General features: G+C 46.2%; 1 protein-coding gene across 1 annotated transcript in view; it reads right to left on the bottom strand.

The window, feature by feature from the left end:
* Positions 1–10,330, bottom strand: part of LOC141271471 (uncharacterized) — a 62,445-nt gene extending 52,115 nt beyond the window's left edge. Inside the window, exon 1 of the mRNA XM_073681540.1 lies at positions 10,252–10,330. The gene's annotated coding sequence lies outside the window, so the exon portion shown is untranslated. The remainder of the gene's footprint in view (positions 1–10,251) is intronic.
* Between the last annotated feature and the right edge of the window lie 11,809 nt (positions 10,331–22,139).

Raw genomic sequence — 22,139 nt, 5'->3', positions numbered from 1 at the left:
CAGATATGGATCCCCCTTTCAGTGAACAGAACGTCTTCCAGATCTTTGTATATATAACATAAGTCACTGGTTTTCTACTTTTCTGGATTATAGCAATACAGTAACTGAATCAGAAATACCCTGGGATCTCAGGATCTGCCTTTCAGGATCCAGGCTGACAGATGACTCTCCAGGACGGGACTATCCAGAGCCATCTGTATTAGAAGGGAGAACCAACTTCTCTTGGGCCAGAGAATAGAATTACTCTGGCATGATCTTCCTGAATCTTCCTCAGTACTCTCGAGATTAAGGGAAATGGAGGAAAGGCATATGCCAGGTCCATGTCCCAGTTCTGGGACAAGGCATTTATTCCAGCGGGATTGTCCCCTTGATTTAAGGAAAATAATTTCTCCGCCTTAGTATTCTTCCAGGAGGCAAACAGATCTACCAGAGGGATACCCCAGTGCTGGGTTAACTGATGGAATGCCTCCAAGTTCAGAGCCTATTCTGATGTCTATGCTGAGGAAATCTGCAACCTGATTCTGTGACCCCTTCATATGTACTGCTGACATTTAGAGAACTGTCCTTTCTGCACAGCGGAATATTCATGAGGCTAAGGACTGAAGATGGGGATGGTTCAGACGCCCTTAATGAAGAAGAAAGGAAACCGAAGTGATGTTGTCTGAGAAACATTCTGACATCCTGGTTTCTGAGAATGAGCCAATACCTTTGTAACATCTCCCACAGGTCTCCAGGATCTGGGTGGAACTGATGTTAGCCAAGTGCCCTGAAGATATTGGATATCTACGTGTGCTCCCCAACCACTGCGGATCACATCGGTATTGACCTTCAAGTATGGGGATGGAATCCATGATTTCTCCCTCTGAAGATTAATTGGAGAGGTCAACCAATTCAAAGATTCCTTTACTTCTGTCGATAACCTTATTTTCTTGTCCAGACTGCATGGCTGTCCATCCCAGGAAAATAAGTTTGCTTGTTGCAAGTCCTTTATATGGAAAAAAAAACAACACCCTATAAATTTATGGAAGCAAAATTCATTAATGCTTAGAATAGAGAAGTATAAAGTGCATATAGTGGAGTAAGGAGGACAGCAGATATGACCTGAGTTGATAAATTACTGGCCCCAACGCGCGTTTTGCACAATGCTTCTTCCAGGGTGATGGAATTAATGAATTTTGTTACTTTGTGCACTGTACACTATACCTACTCTATTGATGTTTTTATATACTATGGGCTCCCTCTAGTGGTGGAGTGAGATATGATGAGTTTTTGAATTTTTCTACTAGCATCCCCCTTATTATTGATTGATTGGTTCTGCTTCCATAAATTTATAGGGTGTTGTTGTTTATAGGGAAGTGCCGCTTGTATTGAATGAGGCTTTTGATAGGTTTCCTTTATATGGAATTGGCTCCACTGAATGCTTGATATACAAGAGGTCATTAGACCTAGGACTTTCATTGCCTCTCTGAGAGATATTGATGCCTTCTTTTGAAAGGACTAAATTGTTGCTCTGATCTCCGCCTGTTTCTGTTCTGGGAGGAATGATGAACGTCTTATTTTTCTCTGACTGGCCTGAGGACTGATTTTCCCAATTTATAATCCACCCCAGGCTTTCTAACACTGAGATGGTTGTAGCTAGATGGACCCTCAGTTGTTGTGACGAGTCTGCTAAAAGAAGAAAGTCGTCCAGATACGGGGTGATCAAAATATCTTTCTTAAGCCACGAGTGAAGACCCGGGGTCTTCCATGGGCAGAACGCTACTCAGACAACACAGGGTGATGGTAAACAGTGTGGCAATACTTTATTGAACCATCAAATGGACAATAAACACATAGAGCAGTCCCAGCAAATACCCAAGATGGTGCAAAATTACACTGTCTCACCCTTCCGCTGGCCCGCCAGGGAAAAGAACAGCTGTGACTTTGGGACTTCCAGGGCCAACTACCTCAACCAGTGGTCCTCTGCTTCTGTCGGGCCCCCACAGAGAGGAGATAGTGGCAAGCTTAGGAAGCCGACTGTCCATCAAGGTACAAGACCAGGAGACCGGAGGGTCCCACCTGGCAACCCCAAACAACATAGCCATGGGCCCAGATGACTTCATCGTCCCAATCTGGTCTCCCCCAATGTATCCATGTGTTCTCTGATGGTCAATGGAGCAGATCCGTATCCTTCCAGTCGTATATATCCTTAGGCCTGAATCATGTAGAATCCAAATCTGTGTCTCTCTGGATCGAGCCATGCTAATAAGATGCTTTCCTGAAGAGTCTATCTGATCGTTGATTCCTTTCAAGTACACATCCACAGGTCAAGGGTTAAGAAGGGTATTATTCCACAGGGCTCAGGCCTCATTGTTTGAGCATTTAATCAATTTACATAGTTGGTATAACAGGGGCTCTTGTAAATAAACATCTAGCTGGCTTTAGCACAATATGCAATTAGCATAGTAACAAACATCATTGTTTCAGAACCAAGAGAAGACTAAATAAGTTATCTGCCAACCATGTTTTAAGCCATATAGTGCATCTTGGTGCATCACAATGGGGATCATTCCTTGCAACGAACCAAAAGGACCCTGTCAGTAAGGGCAGAGATTCCAATACTCCAATCCTCTCTGAGTTTTCTTCCTCGAGTGGCTATATAATTCATCCATCCATAATTGCATTGGTCTAGCTACTGAGGTGGCAGTTATGTTGACTCTAATAATGGCGAAAGAGGTCACCCAGGCTCTTTTAAGTAAACCTTCCGATTTCATATCCATAGGATCTTTGAGGCTCGAGGAATACTGAAATGTTTTTAAGGTTTTCTTTGCTACTTTGGCCACCGGAATATGATTTTTTAGAATCTCTTCCCATATCTTGACATCATCGGGTTTGAAGGGAAAGAGACTGTTACGGATCCGGGTGGTGGAACCTCTGTGCTGCGGTGCAAGGAAGGACCAGAGGGGCGTGACTAAGTACCTACTCGGCCTGACCAAGGTCGCACGGCGGCTCAATCGACTCCGTGAACCAGGTAGGGACCGAGCAGGGGGACCAGGTGCCAGTCTGGGACCGACCTTGTATGTGAGTAGGTGACTCCCACGGGTCAGATGGCAGGAACTGACCGGTACAGTTGATGAGCATGGCAGGCAGGCTGACGTGTGGTCCGGGTAGACAAGCAGGCTGATTCGGCTGATAGCCAGACGGGTGCTCCGGGTAGGTAGGGCGGACGAGCACAACGGGTAACAGGCAGGTGCTTCCAGGTAAGCAGGCTGGCGGACACGGCAGGTAACAGACAGGTGCTTCCAGGTAAGCAGGCTGGCGGACACGGCAGGAAACAGGCAGGTGCTTCCAGGTAAGCAGGCGGGCAGAGCCCATAGACAGACTGGACTGTAGACAGACTGTCGGGCTGGATAGTAGTCAGACTGGCGGGCTGGACTGACTTGCAGAGCGACCTGAGGGCTGAAGCAACAGTAAGAATCACAGAGCAACAACCTTGCACGGGCACCTCCATATTGGAGGAGGTTCTTTAAATAGGGAAAGTCCTCTGGCCATTGGCCCTAAGCACAGTGCCCGGGAAGCTGCGTGCACCAGCAGCAGCAGCATGGAGGCCGGAAGACGCCGGACCAGGAGCGCGGCGTTAAGGGGGATGGCGTCTCTGCCTGACAGGGGGCAGAGACGCCGATGCAAGAAATTCTTTAAGAAGAAGAGGGGCCTGGATGTTCTCCCTGGGTTTCCAAGACCTCTCCTCTGGGCCAAACCCCTTCCAATCCACCAGAAAAAAAGTTTTTCCTCTTACCCTTTTGGTAGCCAAAATGTTCTCTACCTCATAGAAGTCCTCAGCGGAGACCGCAGCTGCGGTGGTACCTGGATTGTCAGAAAAATAATTAAGAACAACTGGTTTGAGGAGAGATACGTGGAAGGAGTTGGAAATCCGTAAGATGGCCGGGAGTTTTAGTTTGTAAGCCACGGGATTGATTTGGTTGAGAGCCTCAAACGGACCGATGAACCGTGGACCCAACTTATACGATAGTATTTTGAGACCAACATGTTTGGAGGAGAGCCAGACCCTGTCTCCCTGACGGAATTGAGGCGGATCCAGACGTCTCTTATCAGCATGTTTCTTCATCCGCTCGGAGGACTGAAGAACTGCGGATCTAGTGTCTTCCCAAATAGTAGAAAATTCGCTGACCAGAGACTCCGCGGCAGGATTGTCCACTGAAGTGGAGACGGGAAACGGAATCCGGGGGTGTAGACCGTAGACCACAAAGAATAGGGATTTGGAAAAAGACTCTCTCTCATGGTTGTTATAGGAGAACTCGGCCCATGGTAAGAGCTCAACCCAATCGTTATGGTGAGCGTTGACGAAGTGCCGGAGAAAGCTGGTAAGGACTTGGTTGATACGTTCCACTTGACCATTGGACTGAGGATAATAAGCAGAGGAGAAATCCAAGGAGACATCCAGCAGCTTACACGTAGCTCTCCAGAAGCGCGAAGTGAACTGGACCCCGCGATCAGACACAATGTGGAGGGGTAGGCCGTGGAGACGAAAGATGTGATGGATGAAGTTCTTAGCCAGCACAGATGCAGACGGGAGACCAGGCAAAGGGATGAAGTGGGCCATTTTAGAAAAGCGATCAGCGACCGCCCAAATGATAGTACAACCGGCAGAACCAGGGAGATCCGTAATAAAGTCCATAGCAATGTGTTGCCACGGAGCAGAAGGTACGGGAAGAGGAAGGAGACAGCCGGCTGGAAGATGCCTGTGAACCTTGTTACGGGCACAGAGGAACAAGCCGTGATGAAATCCGCAACATCCTTGCGTAGGGAACGCCACCAGTAATATCAGGCGATGAGCAGGAAGGTCTTCCTCTGGCCAGCATGGCCGGCTAGTTTGGATGAATGGCCCCAGAGAAGAACCTTCTTACGATCCGGAACTGCTACAAAGGTCTTACCGGGTGGAAGACAAGACAGGTCAAACGGAGCCATAGTCATTACTTTGGAGGGGTCTATGATATGCAGAGGCTCCTCCTCTTGGTTGGAAGACAGGAATGAGCGGGATAGAGCATCGGCTTTAATGTTCTTGTCCGGTAATGTAGAGTAAAGCAGAATCGGGCAAAGAACAGAGACCACCGGGCCTGACGCGGATTGAGTCTTTGGGAGTTTTGTAAATAGGCCAGGTTTTTGTGGTCAGTGTAGATGACCACTGGGTGCTTAGCCCCTTCCAGCAGGTAAGTGCCACTCCTCCAGCGCCAATTTGATGGCAAGCAGCTCACGATCTCCTATGGAGTAGTTGCGCTCGGACCAGGAGAAGAGCTTGGAGAAGAAGCCGCAGGTTACCATTCTCCCGGACGGGGATTTCTGGGTGAGCACCGCTCCGGCTCCGGAGGAGGAAGCATCAACCTCCAGGAAGAACTGCTTGTTGCAATCTGGACGGTGCACCACAGGGGTGGAAGAGAAGGCTTGTTTGAGGGAGAAGAAGGCCTCCTCCGCTTCGGAAGTCCATTCCTTGGGATTTGCTCCCTTACGGGTGAGAGCTGAGATGCGAGCGGTCCGGGAGGAGAAATGAGGGATGAAGAGGCGGTTATAATTTGCGAAGCCCAGGAATCACTGAATCGCCTTCAACCCCGCCGGTCAGAGCCACTTTAAGACGCCAGAAACCTTCTCAGGGTCTATCCGAAGACTAATCTCAGAGATAATATATCCCAGGAACGGAAGGGAAGTCTGCTCGAAGAGACATTTCTCAAATTTTGCGTAGAGGCGATTCTGCCGGAGCCTTAGCAGAACCTGACGAACATCCCTCCGGTGTGTGGGCAGATCCGGAGAGAAGACCAAGATATCGTCCAGGTACACCACCACGCAAGACTACAGGAGATCACGGAAGATGTCGTTAACCAGCTCCTGGAAGACGGCTGGGGCATTACAGAGACAAAAGGGCGTCACGCGATAGTCATAGTGGCCGTCTCAGGTGTTGAATGCCGTCTTCCACTCGTCTCCCTGGCGGATCCGGACCAAATTGTACGCCCCACGAAGATCGAGCTTGGTGAAGATCTTCGCGCCTTTAAGGCGGTCCAACAGCTCCGAGATGAGAGGCAGGGGATACTTATTCTTGATGGTGATCTGGTTAAGACCCCTGTAGTCGATACATGGACGTAGTGAGCCGTCTTTCTTCTTAACGAAGAAGAATCCTGCTCCAGCCGGGGAGGTAGATTTCTGGATAAATCCCCTAGCAATATTCTCTTCTATGTACTCAGACATGGCCCAGGTCTCAGCCAGCGACAAGGGGTAGATACGCTCGCGGGGAGGTGAAGCACCGGGTGCCAGGTCGATTGGGCAATCATACGGCCTATGAGGTGGTAGTGTCTCGGCTTCCTTCTTGTCGAAGACGTCAGTATAGGACCAGTAAGGTGTCGGCAGACCAGGTAGATTAGCCGGAGTAAACGGGGTTCGAGCTGGACGAACCGGAACCAGGCAGGACTCATGGCAATCCTGCCCCCAACGGAGCACCTCACCAGATCGCCAATTAAGGACGGGTTCATGTCTTTGTAACCAGGGTAGACCAAGCAAGAGGTAGGGAGAGAGACCGGACAGCACATGAAAGGAGTTCCTTGACTCACCCAGGGGGATATGGGGGAAACTTGGTACCCAGGCCTTGTCCTTCTGTGGGATGTCACGGCAGTCGGCTCCCGGGCTCGTACCCTGGGGTCACTCTTTAAAAGGGGTTTGTTATTTGAAGGGATGAATAACAGTTTTGTCTCGTGACGCCACCTGTGGTTTCCGGTAATGGGTACCTGCGCTGCTGCAGCCCTCCGGGGGTGATGGGATGGCAGCTGAGATATCTCTGCTCCCCACAGGCGGCTTGTGTTCTGGGGTGAGCCTAAGATGCTCCTCTGCCCCCTTAACTCCTCTCTCATCTCCTTGCCTCCGGCCATGCTCTAGGTCCTCAGGCTTCAGCACGTGCTTTAGGCCTTGGCTTGCCCTCAGCACAGAAGCTCAACAGGTGCTGCCTCTTCACTGATCTCAAGTGCCAGCACACTCTCCCTACCTAACTCCACCCCCAGTATATATATCCCTAACAGGGCTCCCTCTGGTGGTATGAGGTGGAAGGGTGGAGGTGTCTGTGTGTAGTAAGGGCCTCTTGTGGAGAAGTCCGTCCATGCACCCTTTTGGGTCCTGTGGTACCTGTGGGTAGCAGGGTGCCACATCCTCTCCGAGTGCAGCATTCCCACCTGAAGGGTTAAAGGCTCTGTGACGAGCAAGATGGTCTCCGGAAGAAGTCTCCCATACACGGAAGCGACTGCCAATGGTTCAGCCAGACGTATGGTAGGAATCTGATACCGCTCCATAAGTGCCTGAGAAATGAGATTCCCTGCGGCTCCGGAATCCAGGTGGGCAGGCTCAAAGAAGCGGGTCTCACCACTGGAAATAGAAACAGATAGAGTCAAGGATGGAGAGGAGTTACTCTTGCCTAGGACGACCTCTCCGAGCGGTCCTAGACACTGGAGTTTCCCGGCTTCACTGGGCAGGAACGGATCAGATGCTCTTTACTGCCACAGTAGAAGCAAGTCCCTTCGGCTCGGCGCGTCTCCTGGCGAGACTTGACCACCTTGGTTTGGTCAATTTGCATGGGCTCAGGCGAGCGTGCCCGGGGAATTGCTGGTTGGGAGGCAGGCTTTTGGAATACAGGAGCGAGACGCGGAAATCTTCTCTCCAGGGTAGTCTCCTTAGCTCGCTCCAAAAAACAGATGTCAATCCGGGTAGCTAGTGACACCAGGTCGTCCAGGGTGGAAGGGATGTCACGACCGGCTAGCTCATCCTTAATCCGTCCGGAAAGACCCTCCCAGAAGGTGGACACCAGGGCCTCGTTGTTCCAGGCAAGCTCAGATGCGAGGGTACGGAACTGTATGACATACTGGCCCACGGTGAGACTCCCTTGGCAGAGACGGAGCAGTGAGGAGGCAGTAGAAGTCTTTCGTCCGGGCTCATCAAAGACCTTCCGGAAGGCAGTGAGGAAAGCCGGAAGATCGGACACCAGGGGATTCCCTCTCTCCCACAGAGGGTTTAGCCATGCCAGTGCCTCCCCGGCATGAGGTGGGACATGATGAACGCCACCTTGGCCCGGTCGGAGGGAAACTGATGTGCCAGGAGTTCAAAGTGCAGCGTGCACTGATTTAGAAAACCCCGATATAAGACAAGGTCACCACCAAAGCGTGAGGGCGCAGAGAGCCGGGGACCAGAGCTGGATGCCATGGCACTAGTAGGCTGAGGCGCCGCCGGAGCGGGTGCCGCTCGGCTCGAGACGGACACAGATGAGGTGGGCAGCGTGTCCAGGCGGGAGTTGACAGACCGCAGTTAGGTCAGGATAGTTTCCTGTTGAGATCTCTGACGAGAAACCTCCTTGTACAGGTAAGAGAGCGAATGAGCCTGGGGGCCACCGGGTTCCATGGCCAGTGCAAACTGTTACGGATCCGGGTGGTGGAATCTCTGTGCTGTGGTGCAAGGAGGGACCAGAGGGGCATGACTAAGTACCTACTCGGTCTGACCAAGGTCGCATGGCGGCTCTATTGACTCCGTGAACCAGGGAGGGACCGAGCAGGGGGACCAGGTGCCACTCTGGGACTGACCTTGTATGAGAGCGGGTGACTCCCACGGGTCAGATGTCAGGAACTGACCAGTACAGCGGATGAGCACGGCAGGCAGGCTGACGGGTGGTCCGGGTAGACAAGCAGGCTGATTCAGCTGATAGCCAGACGGGTGCTCCGGGTAGGCAGGCTGACGAGCACAACGGGTAACAGGCAGGTGCTTCCAGGTAAGTAGGCTGGCGGGCACGGCAGGTAACAGGCCGGTGCTTCCAGGTAAGCAGGCAGGCTGAGCCCATAGACAGACTGGCGGACTGAACTGTAGACAGACTGTCAGGCTGGATAGTAGTCAGACTGGCGGGCTGGACTGAAGAACAGACTGGCGCACAGGACTGACTTGCAGAGGGACCTTAGGGCTGAAGCAACAGTAAGAATCACAGAGCAACAACCTTGCATGGGCACCTCCATATTGGAGGAGGGCTTTAAATAGAGAAAGTCCTCCAGCCATTGGCCGGGGACTTTTTAGGACAGAGCGTGCGGCCCCTTTAAGAGGGAGCGCGCGCGCCCTAAGCACAGTGCCCAGGAAGCTGCGTGCACCAGCAGCAGCAGCAGGGAGGCCGGAAGATGCCGGACCAGGAGCGCGGCGGTAAGGGGGACGGCGTCTCTGCCTGGCAGGGGGCAGAGACGCCAATGCTACGGAGAGCTTTGAAATTCCTTCAGAACCAGTGCTCTGATGTATTTATTAACTGAAAAAACCCTATTCCTCCAGGTTCTCAAGCCCCCAAACATCTCATCTTGGATTGACAGGGATTCATGGGTCTCCTCAATTTTTATAGTGCTTCTTACTGCTTGCAGAAGCGTATCTGTATTCTCTGATAAGAAATAATATTTTTCTTCTCCTCAGGTAATAATAGGCTAACACTTTCACCCTCATCTAGCTCATGGTCAGAGTCATGGGCGTACCCAGGATTAAAACTGGGGGGGGGGGGCAAGCTATGGTCACAGATACCGAAGAGAAATATATATATAGTACAATGCAAAGATTTCACTTCTTACATTACATGAGTGATATCTATTGTAAATTCCACAATAGCTCAGAAACCGGCAAATCGCTCCACACAGTGTACTGGCCGCCATATAACGCTCCATACAGAATACTGGCCCCCATAGAACGCTCCATACAGAATACTGGCACCAGAACCACCACCCCTATGTGGGGCCATTATTCTGTATGGAGAACTTTGTGGGGCCCATTATACTGTATGGAGGACTATGTGGGGTTAATTATACTGTATGGAGGAATATGTAGGACCCATTATTCTGTATGGAGGACTATGTAGAACCCATTATTCTGTATGGAGGACTATTTGGGGCCCATTATACTGTATACTGGTTGGTCCGCAGCTTAGTCCAAGTTTTTCATTTTTGCCCTCTGTGTGTTTTGGGTTTGACATCCCTGATGTAAACAGATGTTTAAGGAACAGCCAGCACTTGATTAATGATATTTGAATAGGGTTCTGACGGATAAAGTTAACAGTCTGGGGGTCCAGATAAGTTCCCTTTATTCGGTAAGTAATAAGTACCCTAGAATGGCACTGGCGAATAATAAAAATGTAATGGGTCTTGGAATGTGACACTAGACAGTATTAAAGAGGTTAATGTTCCCTGCGCCCAGTAATGGGGAAGCTCCACATACCTCCACCTTCAGAGCCGCACACTAGATGGCTGTTCTGTGCTTACAGGACCTGTGATGATGTCACAGGAGGGGAGGAGTCAGGGGTCACATGATCAGGGGCCTCAGTGTATGCAGGACTGTGTTGTGCAGGTTGTCATGATGCTGGATGAAATTACGTTTATGGGCTCGCTCTCACAAGCGTCAATCCTCTCAAGTGAGAGAATCGGGCAGATGATGGTAATATCACTCAGATCAAACCCTGTCAGAGTCTGAGCCGAGTGTCATCTTACTGTGATCCGATTATGTCATATCAGAGAATCAGACCACAGGTGTGAAGATGGAGAGCTTAATTTCTCCATCTTCTCCATTGTCTGTGCCTGCGGATGTTGACTGCACACGGATTTACACATTGCTCAAGACAGAAAAGCTCATATGACCTTATCTACAGTCAGGGCGGCGAGGAGAGTCCATCAACCCTGATAAACCATGGGAAAGCAGTGCACCTGGCATTAATGTATACATCTTCCTCTGTTATGTGTGTGTGTACATGGGCATTCATGTTCAATAACAATATATGTCACATGACCTAGTGAACTCTCTGCACTTGCTCACCACACTATTACAACATGAATTCGATGTAATCATGCTTTATCTATCAGTGTTATGGGATATCGATATTCCTCCATCACTTTTTTCTCTTTATTAAACCATGATATTATGCCTGTACCTTTTCTTTTAATTATGTTTCACTAAAAATTTATTTTAAGGTTTTTTGGTGGTTTGTGGCTACTCCACTAATGGTGTCTTTGGGTTCAAGTACTCTATAGGAGTACATCCACGCGTATTCATCTTTCTTCACTTATAGGGGGAACACAAAACTAGTGTTATGTCCCCAACCTGGAAATATATTACGTGCTATATGAATATTTTGATAGTTATTGAATAATTGTTGCAGTGTGGCTGAGGTCATGGCCTTTAGCGACCCCCACTGTCATGAAGAGGGGTACTTGATCTGTACAATTTTTAGGTAGGTTGTGTCATAGCTTCTGGATGCTAGGTGTCCCAGCAGAACATTGCTTCATCACTGCAGCCGGTTTGTCTTCTTCTTATACTGCCTTCTGGTGTCATTACCTGGAAATCCACATGATGTAAAATATCAGACAAGGTCGCTTTCTTCCATTGCTCCATGGTGTGGTTGTGGTGCTCAAGTGCAATTCAAATACGTTGCGATTTATTGCAGGCAAATCATCTAAGATGGGCAGCATTATTTTACACATTGCTTAACAAAGATGATCATATGACTTCGGTTGCTGTCCATAATGTTCTATATTGTGCTCTGGCCACTTTCACTGTACAGCCAAACATCACCTTTCGGTCCATCATATTCCATGCTGGCCCGCTGATGCTGGAAAGGAACCAATGAATATAACAACAAACCTGAAACTTCATGTATAAATATCCACCCACTCGCGCTGTACTTGTATAAAATGTATGCAGCTGCTGGTGTGACGCCCAGCTGCGCTTGGTATCACAGATACTAGAAGGGTGTATTGATGGATTCCTCCACAAGAGGCCCCCATAACCATTCACACATCTCCACCTTCCACCTCAGACCACCAGAGGGAGCCCATTAGGGATAAATAGGGAAGGTGGAGCCAGGCAGCAGTTAGTCTATTCGGGAGTTAGTCTAGACTGGAGTCAGAGTTGGAGACAGAGTCTAGTTCAGTCTGGTTTAGCAGTGAGTCCAGTACAGCCTGCGAAGAGTTAGCTCAGAGGACAAAAGCCTGTTTGAGCTCCTGCAATTGCTATCCTGCAGTGGAGCTTATCCAGATCCAGACTCCGTATAGCTCAGAGAAGTGAGCTTTAGGTATGCCGGCGCCATAAGATCGGTGAAGCGCAGCAAGCTGCCGTTAGTGTGAGTAGCCTAGTGAGGGCCCAAGTAGGCCGAAGGTGAGTGGAGAGTTAGTACATAGGGGGCAGAGGAGCTTAACTTGCTCACCCCGAAGAATTTACCGGACACCGGGTCCGAAGTTTACCGGGATCTCTATGACCCAGTAAGATATAACCGGAATTCCTGGGGAACTACAAGTCCCAGGATCGCTAAAGTGCTGATACGTAACAGAGCCATGAGACACATAGGCCCTGCAAGCTGAAGAGCGTGTACTCCAAGGAAAGGCCCTACCACAAGGTCAGCTAGCGCAGGACAGAGACAAATTTAGGCCTAGCTCTAGGCAGGTCAGAAACTTACTACGCAGAGGCAAGGAACAGGAGGCCCAAAACCCGCTCATTGGGGAGGATCCTGACATGCACCCTTCACCCTACAGTGCTCCGGGACATGCCTGAATTTCCATCAGTAAAAGGTACTGAAGTGACTATCGTGTATGTCCCTGTTCTTGCTCTGAACCGGCTCGGACTCGCCTGCCCTGCATTCCCCGTCATACACTGCCCTGAGGCCTAGCTCCACCTGTGGGGAGCTATACCATCGAGCTGCCTTATCATCGGCCTCAGTGGACTGCGCAGCACTGGTGATCCTCACCAGAAGCCACAGGTGGCGTCACAAACTTTTATAAACTTAACAAATTATCCGCCCTTTTTAAGGAGAGACCCCAGGGTACGGGCCCGGGAGTCGACCACCGCGACATCCCTAAAGGCCAGGCTAAAGGCCCGGGTACCGAGTCATCCCCATTCCCCTGTGCGAGTCACTGGTAGTAAAGCAGGCTCCGTGTGATCCCACTGCCTGAAAATAGTAACAATGATAAATAGAGTATACTGCCGCGCTTGCATACAGGGAGAACGTTTGGTTTATATGGGAAAACCCTGGACACCTGTAAGTGTAAATATGAATATGATCAATGTGATCTATAGAATAGGGAATTACTAGTGCATATCCCTACAGAGACACTAGAGAGACCCTGGCTGCAGCGAGGTTAGTATAATGCAGGAAAAGTGAATAGAGCCTGGTCCCTTGAAGACACCGGAGTACTGATGAAGGAGTCACAGGTACATATAAGTTTCAAACCTGAAACTGCCCCTCAAAGTAAGAGATTTTTTTTTTAGGCTAAACTAAGCACAGCCATTGCTTCTTCAAATTCCAAACACTAAACCCATTGCTACTACCCCTAAAGGGATATTTTTTATTTGAACCAGGTTGTATCCACACAGCCACTGGCTCAACACGCTGGCTTAAACAATGGTCCATCTCTACGGGACGTTATGTCAACTAATTCTGAGCCTTGTCATCAGAACTGGCCTGGAATAATGATGCTCTTCTACATTGATCTGTCTAGCCAGGTTAAGGATGAACTTTCTGATAGAGATTTGCTGTCTTCCCTTGATTATTTGATTTCTCTTGCTACTCGATTGGACTTACATTTTAAATAGAGTTCAAAATAGAATTTATCGCTTATCTCTCTCTGACGCTGAAGAAATGTCCACTTACATTAAAGCAAATTTGGAGAGGGGATGTATCTGGAGGTCTACTCCCGCCAGTGAAGGTTGCTTCTTCATAAAGGAGAAAGTTAGGTCTCTGAGACTATGCATTGATTATTGTGGTTTAAATAATATCACTTTGATAGACCTTCATCTTTATACTTTGTGATCAGATTAAAGATGTTTCCATCTTTACCAAATTAGACCTCTGTGAAGTCTATAACTTAATTAGCAACAATAGGGTGAGTAATGTAAGACATGAAGATCACTATGAATATCTTCTCATTCTTCAAGATCATGCAATGCACTAGCTACGTTTCATTCATTTCATTTTGTTAATTAAATATTTTGTGATGTTCTACAAGTATGTTTTAGTCTAGATGACATCCTAATTTTCAAGGACTTGGATTCACACCGACTTTTTGTCCACTACATTTAAGAGACTGCAACAAAATAATCTTGATGCCAAGCTAGAAAAATGTCTCTTTGAGTGTCATGAATTACTTTTTCTCAGATACATTATCTCATTTAGAGGTCTGTGCGTGGACAAATAGAAAGTTTCTGCTGTTCTGGATTGGCTACAATCTGTTGGATTTAAAAATTTTCCCAAGTGGTAGTTCATCTGGAAAAAATATGAGGCATTTTCAGTCAGCCTGTAAGCAAAAACTATGTTAACATTGATAGTCACTCTTCTTTTTGTAGTTTGACTTCATCCTCATCATCCGGGAAAAGCTGCTGGGCTAATGCCCTTCCAAGTCATTTGATCCATGTGATGCCTCTGAAGATGCACCCTCCCATTTAATTGAACCTCAATAAATTCTTGTTTCTGTCTCTCCTTGAATGAATTTTTTTATCTATAGAACTGACGAGCCCCCTGGGTCATGGGGTACTTGGTAGCTGGGCCGGTCGTTGCTAGGGTAGATGTCACAGTGGCGTTGACCCGGTCCATGACCCAGGGCGGTCAATAAAAGTGGTTTTAAAGAAAAGGATTATAGTTTTTATGTTTAATGTTCATGACGCCACCTGTGGTATGCGGCTATATGGAGCCGCCGCTGCGGAGCAGGTCCTCTGGAGCTGTTGGTAATGCAGCAGAGTTGGTTCAGCTCTCCACAGGTAGAGCTAAGCTCCAGGGCGGTGCAGTGATGGTTAATGATGAAGTAACTGTTGTTGTGCAGTGTGGTGCAGGGGATGATAGCGCAGCAATAATTCACAGAGACAGTGCAGTGCAATCTTCAGGGTTTACTCGCGATTATCACGTTGCTCCTGGTTACAACTGCAGTTCATAACCACCCACGTCGTCCGGTGTTTACTCAGGGAGGGTTCAGCAAACCCTCAGGTAATTCAAGAGCACTTAGCGGGACCCCTTTCTGTGTGCCCCTCCTGGTCGTCTTCCTGCGCTGGCTCTCACCCTCCTGCCCTGCGCCTCGCAAACAGTGTCCCAAGCCAGTAACCTCAGATCTTCGTGGGCAACCTGGATTTCCCTGGATCCTGTGTGGCTACCTTTTTGGCAAGTAATTGCGGCTGTTGCAACTACACCCTGGAAATGTAGAAGCCTCCGGTTTCTAGCTGAATATTGCAATTCTCACTAGTTAGGGGCCGGTCCCCTTTGCCGCCTGATCCTTCCACTCCTGGTAGATTTGGGCGTACGGGTGGCCTCCAGCACTTCCCGTACCCCTAGGATCCACTCTTTCCTTCTGGAGCCTTTCTCCCTGCTCCTCTCTTCCCTTCAGTCTCTCTTCCTGGGCCTCTCTCACTCAGGCCCGCTCCTCCCGAGCAAAGCTCCTACGGAACTCCTGCTCCTTTCACTGTCCTCCTCTGACTGAACACACACCCAAGATGGCTTCCCCTTTTTATATCCTCCTTCTCAAGTGCTCCCCTGATCTGCTTCCTCCACCCACACCCACTACATGGTTCCCCCTCTCTTGGTTCCCCCCACGCCAGCCAGGGGCAGAGCTCAGCAGCGGAGCAGTGCATCTTGCCCCTCCTGCTGGTCTGGAGTGGTGTAGTGTTGGATGCTGGTGTTTGGGCCCCGGGCAGTACTCCATCCTTACCTGAGAGTGAGATACCACACCTCTGGGTGAGATGCAGTACCTCTGTGGCGACTGAACCTACAGGGGCACCACAGAACAGTCTCTCATCTCACATCGCAGGAAGGTTGTAACTTGGGCCCAAATCTTCTCTTTTCTGTGGACAACCAGTACTAAAACAAACTTCAGAATTCCTTTCCCCTTTCAATTGGTGGCCTAAATGAAAATAAGATGTTAAAAAGTCTGTGGCATCCTGTCATCAGTGGACATACAGTAGTTTAAATATTTTTGCCAAGCCCATCTTGGTTCTTTACATGCTCTACCCATTACACAAGAACAATGGGCTGAAATTCCCATGGACTTTGTTACAGATTTTCTTGAGGCACAGGGTTCACCACCATCTGGGTCCTGGTAAACAATTTTTCCAAAATGTGTTATTCTGTTCCATTACCTAGACTTCCTCCTATTGCACAGGTAGCCCAACTTTTCTTGTAAGAAATGTTCTGGTTCTGTGGTCTTGCAGCTTGTATAATGTCTGACTGTGGTGTGCAATTTTTTTCCAGGTTCTGGAGGATGGACGCTCTGCAATAATCTCCTTAGACTTCTCTTTAGCCTTTCACCCTCAATGTAATGGGAAAACTGAGTCGATTAATCAGTCTATTTGGCAATTCCAATTTTCTCTAGTTCTCATTAAAATAATCAGCTGGATTTTATTCCTTGGCTGAATTTGCCCATAACAATTTCATTTCCGAGTCTTCTGGTAAATCTCCATTTGTCACAGTCTATGGTAGTTATCCTCGTCTTCCTGTGCCAATATTATCCAAGAGTCCATTTCCTGCTGTAATAAGTGTCTCTCAGAACATTCATGCCATATGGACATAAGAGCAAACCAGTTTGGCTGCAGCCACAGCTATAGCGAATAATAGTGATGATAAACACAGTCGACCTGTTTCAAACATTTCTCCTGGTGATATGGTTTGGCTTTCCCCCCAAGAACATCCGACTAAAGACTTGATGAAAGAAGCTGGCTCCTTAGTTCACTGATCCATTCTCATTATTGAACAAATCAATAGGGTCATTTTCCATTTGAAACTGCCTTCCAATTTGAAGATTCCCAATGATTTTCATATCTCTTTACCAGGTCCTCTAAGTCCTCCATCAGTCCTCCTCTACTACTAAGTCAGTTCCTGCTTTCTCTACTTATCCTGACATGGAGTATGAGAGCAACTAAATTATGGACTGTAATAAGGTTCATGAGAATCTTTTCTAATTGATAGGTTAAAATGGGATAAAGAGAAAAAAGCTGGGTTTCTAAAAAGGACATTAAATGCTCCAAGTTTAATTAAGAGGTTTCATGCCAAGCATCCTCTTTCTTCTTTGATGGACTACCCTAAGAAGAGCCCTTAAGAGGGTGGGGAGATGCTCCGCTGATGTCATCATCCAAGGCCTTTTAAAGGGAAGTTATCATCATAAAGTGACCTATTGTTTAAATTTGATTTGGCAGTGTTTTTTTTAATTTCATATCACAATTGTTATTACAAAAAATAGTAATCTTTAAATTTTCATTCTGGTCACTGCGTTTATTACACTTTTTTCTTTACACTTTTTTAATACTTACTGTCCTTTCATGAATATTATCAAGGATTTCCTGATGTCAAAACTGACCATTCTCCTCCTCCACAATGACCATTGGACAGACTCATTACATATCTCAATACAAGAGACAGCCACAATGGTTAGACCCAGACCCAATGTACATGAGTTGTTTCCTGAAACAACAGAACGTTAGAGTCTTAAAAAGCCCCAGTGGGCAGTGTGAAAATTGTATGAGTTCTATATTTTTTATTTTTAATACAGTGATATGTAAAACAAATTGCAAAAATAAAAAAATACAGTTAATACAAAAGTCTGATTTAAACAAAAGGGCATTTTCTGATAACTTCCCATTAAGACCAGCTCAGGTGGCTGTTTATCACCTGAGTGTTTAGATAGTAGCGCAGGCTTCTAACACATACATTCCAAAGTCTAGCCACACTTCCCACTTAACTTTGGTGCTTGATTATCTTACCAGCTGTTTCCGAGTGCTATTCAGAAACCAGCTTCTACTACCAGTCCTTCATACTGTCATCATTTATACTGTACATATCTAATATTTTTTCAGGCTTTTGATCTAATTCCTTTGTATATATATGTAAGGTGCCCCAGCGAGGTAGTCGTGGGCGAGCTGTAGCCCCTGCTCGCTCTGGCACCCTACAGACAATACGTGTCCTCCCTCTGATGTGTGGCTGTGTATGTGGTGCTCTCCACTTACTTCCAACCATCTGATCGCGGCTGTCTCCAGGCATTTCTCTTCTGGGACCAGGGCAGCAATAAATTCAGAGGACACGAGGTTCTCAACCATAACTTGGAGTTTACTTGGGGAAGAGGAATATGTACAGTATTTACAGGCAGATATAATGGATAAGGCCCGATAGGTTATTATCTCCCTCACAGGCGCTGGCAACATCTTTAGCCCTGGTTCCCTCTTTAAGTGAAGCATCTCTGTAACTCTAATCTCTAGCCCAAGAGACTCTTCTGTAATACCAACAGTGTTCCGGATCCGATATCTCCCCCAGGTCTTAGTCTGGAGTCCTATTTATCTTCCTCTGCTTCCTGCAGACTAGAAGTGCCCCGGGTCCTCAATACCTCTGTTGAGTTTCTCCGGCCGGCTAACAGGACTCTTGCGTAGGGAGACTTTTACACTGGTGATCCCACTGTCTGAGGGTATGGAGCTCCCGTCTACCCTAGCAGCCACCATATAGTCAGGCTGCCCGTACAGTTCACTGTCCTATCTCTTACTACTCATCATTTCCTGATTCTCAAAACTAAACAGAGATTTTCCTAATGTGCCCACCCTCTGTGGACTGTCATCACACAGCATTAACCCCATCACTGTCTGTAACACTGCTAGCAGACTCAACCTGACATCTGCACCCAGGACAGTGGCATCTTGTGGCTGATTACAGGTACTGCAGCCCACAAGGAATTATGCCAGGAACAAGCTCTACAACACTCAAGGCTTGATCAGGGCACTAAGTTCCCCCTCTACTCTACTGACTGGACCACTGAAGCTAACCCCTTAGCTGGGTGTACCAACAGTTAGAGAGGTTTAACTACGGAAACACTTTCTTTAACTACTTCAGTGCCAAAGGAAGGCTACGTCCTTCCCCACTATTACATATATATTAAAGAATTTTTCCCATTTATGAGATACATATGTTATATCTCTGCTGTATCAGCTAACCTCTACCTGTAATATATACCGGGACTTTAATTTTAATTAAGCAGTATATTGTATTATACCTCAATCCAGGAATACCCACCTTCTTCTGTATTTGTACTGCCCTGTTTTTACATATCAATATGATCCTGGTAGCTCGACTCCTACTCTTAGCTTCAAAGAGCTAGCAGATAGTTTGTAACTAGGAAGAATATTTTCTTTTCAATAAATTTTTATTTGGGGGAATTTTTCAATAAACAGGGAGGGTGAAAATAGGTTATATAAGTCATTATATACAGGAATAAAATCTATACAAGCCTAATAATCTAAAAATATTAACTTAACTATTAACAATTGAAAATAAACATAAGTAATTTTAATGTAATAAACATCCTTTGAAGCAAAAGTAAACATTAAGGAGAAGAAAGTGAAATCTTAAAGAGGAGAGAAAAAAATACTGGAAGGAGGGAAAGGAAGTAAATAGGTAAGGGGGGATGGTTTAACGAGGGGAAGTTGCGAAAGGCGAAAAGGGTATGGGAATTTTAGGGGAAGAAAGAAAGGGAAGGAAAAAGTAGTCTTCTGAGAAAGTTATTATCACTAATAGAGATGTCTATACTATTAAAATAAGAATTATAGAATTCACTATTTGGCTGGCTAAGAATCAAAGCGAATCATAAAAACAAAAGAGAAAAAATAAATTCTGCTCTTGGTAGAAAGGAACTTTTTCCATGTAGACCATTTTAATATTTTCTATTAATTGTTTAGAGAGGAGGGGGGACACGGGATATTTGAAATGCCACAACTTAGACCATCGTCCATTCACAAACAGCAACTTTTAAATGGGCCAATCCGGGTCACCCTGGATATGGTCAGAGCTACAAAAAGCTGGGTGGCACAAAGAGAATTTGTTCACATGTGAAGGCTGTATATGCGGATGAGATCCATAATTTATTTCTCCTTCCCTCAAGGAAACAAAAGATAACTGTAGATGGAAATGTTTAGGTATTTCTGTTATTTCTCCCTTTTTTGTTTTATAACTGTTTAGCACATTTGTGTGTCATTTTATTTTTTTATTGTAAGCACTTTTATATTAAGCATATTTTATATTAAAGCTTAAAATCTTTAATAAGTTTGGCCCTTGTATGCTCTAAAGAACCATAGCCTTTAAGAGATTGTATGAGCTTTTGATTGTCAGACAGTAACATATTTTGGGGATTCTTCACCCCGTGTGTTTGCATGGATGGATGTGTGGACTGTGTCGGGGTGTGATTTATGTTCACTTTATAGCCTAGAACAGAGGTTGAATGCTGGATTGTGGCTCACCCCACGTCACGTACTGAAAAGTGTGTACGTGACAGTATGTGATACAGCACTCTGGCAACAGAGTATCTAATTTCCTACACAACCCTGCAGTTCCTGTGCTGTCCGCACATTTGGCTGTACTCCATCTAGTACTTCCTGCACCACCAATCCACCTATAACCTTACATATGCATCTATCCTGGTCCTCATGGTTTCATGTGCTTTTCGGCAAATCTAGCTCCAGTGTGTCCATGCCTTTGGTCCATGCTACTGACCCTTATTTAAGATCATATTATCTTTAGCATATACAACTAACCAGAAGAGCCCATAATATAATTATGAACTATTAAGTTTGGAACGACAGTGTATTTAAAGGCATAAAAATCCATCAATCTAAACTTAAAGCGCACCTGTCAGCAGGATTGTGCTCAGTAAACTACATATACTGTCAGGTGGACGACAATACACTGATTAAAATGATACCTAGGTTGATGAATTCCATCCTTTGGGTCTTGTGCAATATTTACTTTCAGTTTGGAGATAATGATATGCTCATGCTTCAGGGCGGGCTGTGTGGGCGCTCTATCTGGTGCTCTGTTTATATATTCATCTGTATGCTTTTATGGCAGGTCACTGATCCTTCAGTGACCTGCCTCCTATTTTACATTATGCATCTAGGAGTGTGGGGCTAGGTAAAATAGGAGGCCGGTCAGTGAAGGCACAGTTCGCCGCCCCGAAGCAAGGGCATATCATTATCTCCAAACTGAAAGTAAAGATTACACAAGAATCACAGGACTGATTTAATCAATCAAGGTATAATTTTAATCAATGTAACGGTGCCAACCTGACAGTGTATGTGGTTTATTGAGCACAATCCTGCGCTTTAAACGATCACAGGTTCAAGTTCTCAAAAAAAAAATAATTATTTATTACAAAAATAAGTTGGATTCATCCTTCCTCCATTCCCCGTCTAAAAATTAAGAAATAAAATTGAATAAAAAGATATGTTTGGTATTGCCGTGTTCGTTTAGGTCAAATCACTTAAAAAAATAAAATTAAGGAATCCGTTCGAGTAACAGCAAGAGATGTGGTGACTAAAACACATCTTATTTACCAGAAAGTGGTATCAATAAAACTATAGTTCACAATGAAAGAAACAAACCCTTACACAGGCTTAACCTTACAAGTGCATTAAAAACGCTTCTTTAAATATGCACCAAAAAATCTTAAAAAAGGAGAAAATGCAGGGAAAAAAAACAAGCAACAATCAGCAGATTGCTATTGCATATACAGTTGAAACCAGAAGTTTACATACACAATATAAAAAGACACATATGCATGTTTCTCAATATCTGACATGAAATCAGAATAAATCTTTCCCGTTTTAGCTCACTTAGGATTACCATCATTTTTAATATTTCCCAAATGCCAGAATAATGAGAGAAACAGAATGTTTTAAGGCATTTTTATTACTTACTGCAAAGTCAAAAGTTTACATATATTTCATTAGTATTTGGTACCATTGCCCTTAAACTGAATGACTTGGGTCACACGTTTGGTATATCCTTCCACAAGCTTCTCACAATAGTTGGTCGGAGTTTGGGCCCATTCCTCCTGACAAAACTCGTGTAACTGATCCAGGTTTGTAGGTCGCCTTGCTCGCACCTGCCTTTTCAGCTTTGCCCATAAATTTCAATAAGATTGAGATCAGGGCTTTGTGATGGCCACTCCAAAACATTGACTTTTTTTTATCCTTAAGCCACTTTGTTACCATTTTGGCAGTATGCTTTGGGTAATTGTTCATTTGGAAGACCCATTTCAGCCCAAGCTTTACTTTCCTGGCTGATGTCTTGAGATGTTGCGTCAGTATTGCCACATAATCTTGTTTTCTCA

Source organism: Phyllobates terribilis, unplaced genomic scaffold (genome assembly GCF_046119375.1).
Source record: "Phyllobates terribilis strain yellow unplaced genomic scaffold, ASM4611937v1 Scaffold_5__5_contigs__length_657084704, whole genome shotgun sequence".
Lineage (NCBI taxonomy): Eukaryota > Metazoa > Chordata > Amphibia > Anura > Dendrobatidae > Phyllobates > Phyllobates terribilis.
Note: the sequence above shows the minus strand (reverse complement) of the source record. Positions and strands in the feature narration are given on the sequence as shown.